Here is a 1,694-nt window from a genome sequence, read left to right as displayed (position 1 = left end):
ACTGGCTTTTGATCAGCTGCAGAAAGGAAACCTGATCTTCTATGAATCAGACCTGACAGAGTGTGGCATCGATATCAGAGCAGCCTCAGTGTACTCAGGAGTGTTCACACAGATCTTTAAAGAGGAGAGAGGACTGTACCAGGACAAGGTGTTCTGCTTCATCCATCTGAGTGTTCAGGAGTTTCTGGCTGCTCTTCGTGTCCATCTGACCTTCATCAACTCTGGAAACAATCTGCTGGAAGAACAACAAGTAAAACCGTGGTCTAAATTATTTAAGAAGAAAATTAATTTAAAATCTCTCCACCAGAGTGCTGTGAACAAGGCCTTAAAAAGTCCAAATGGACACCTGGACTTGTTCCTCCGCTTCCTCCTGGGTCTTTCACTGCAGACCAATCAGAGTCTCCTACGAGGTCTGCTGACACAGACAGGAAGTAGCTCACAGACCAATCAGGAAACAGTCCAGTACATCAAGGAGAAGCTCAGTGAGAATCTGTCTGCAGAGAAAAGCATCAATCTGTTCCACTGTCTGAATGAACTGAATGATCGTTCTCTAGTGGAGGAGATCCAACAGTCCCTGAGATCAGGACGTCTCTCCACAGATAAACTGTCTCCTGCTCAGTGGTCAGCTCTGGTCTTCATCTTACTGTCATCAGAAAAAGATCTGGATGTGTTTGACCTGCAGAAATACTCTGCTTCAGAGGAAGCTCTTCTGAGGCTGCTGCCAGTGGTCAAAGCCTCCAACAAAGCTCTGTAAGTAAATATATACATATGTCTTTACTTTTAACGTCCAACTGTGTCAGTAATTTTGTTTTATCTGCCTTTAAGTCTTTGTATGAATTTGTCTCATGAAGTTTTGGAATTGCTACAATAAAACTGTAATCTCTTTGATGGCTGAAGAACTTGGTGTACTTGAGACACTGAATGCACCGTAAACTATGATCATCAGTGCTGTTGTTGTGTTATCAGTCTTTATTTAAAAGCTCCATGTGTCACGGTACTGGGTATGTGACCCAGTGTTTTCTTTTTTTGTTTATTGTTTGATTATTGTTATTTTCTCAGTGTTTCCTACTTTATTTTTTAAAGAGTCTGGTGTGTCTTTGCCTTTGTGTTTAGGTTCACTTCCCCTGTGATGTAATTAGGTTCATGTGTGTCAGCTGTTTCCCCATGTGTTCCTACTTCCCCTGATCACCTCCTGTGTATTTCAATCAATCAATCAATCAATCAATCAATCAATCAATCAATCAATCAATCAATCAATCAATCAATATACTTTATTGATCCCGAGGGAAATTAGGGGTTACAGCAGGCAGCACGCTAATGGCGCATGCGCACTTACAAAGGAACCTTCTGACCAACTTTACACAAACATGACATTGGGGAGACATGTCAGAAAGGTAGGCTGATAGGAAAAAAAACAATGAAAATATGTAACATGAGGAGAGAGGAGGAGAAAAAAAACTCCACTCGGACTGAGCTCCTAGTGGGAGAACAGTTTGATAACAGAAAAAACACCTCAGCACAAAAAGCACATGACTATCAATACACCATGGAAACACAAGACAAGCATCGAAGGCGTTGGAAGGGGAGGGGGGATGAGTGTGTGCAAATCAGTATGTGTGTATGTGTATGCGTGTCCAGAGTTCAGCTGGGACAGTGTCCTTCGCCCTATCAGGCTAAGTAAACAGTCTGCCAGC

This window comes from Oreochromis niloticus, unplaced genomic scaffold (assembly GCF_001858045.2).
Source record: "Oreochromis niloticus isolate F11D_XX unplaced genomic scaffold, O_niloticus_UMD_NMBU tig00007971_pilon, whole genome shotgun sequence".
In the NCBI taxonomy this organism is placed as follows: domain Eukaryota; kingdom Metazoa; phylum Chordata; class Actinopteri; order Cichliformes; family Cichlidae; genus Oreochromis; species Oreochromis niloticus.
The sequence above is the reverse complement of the archived record's forward strand: the minus strand, read 5'-3'. Positions refer to the sequence as shown.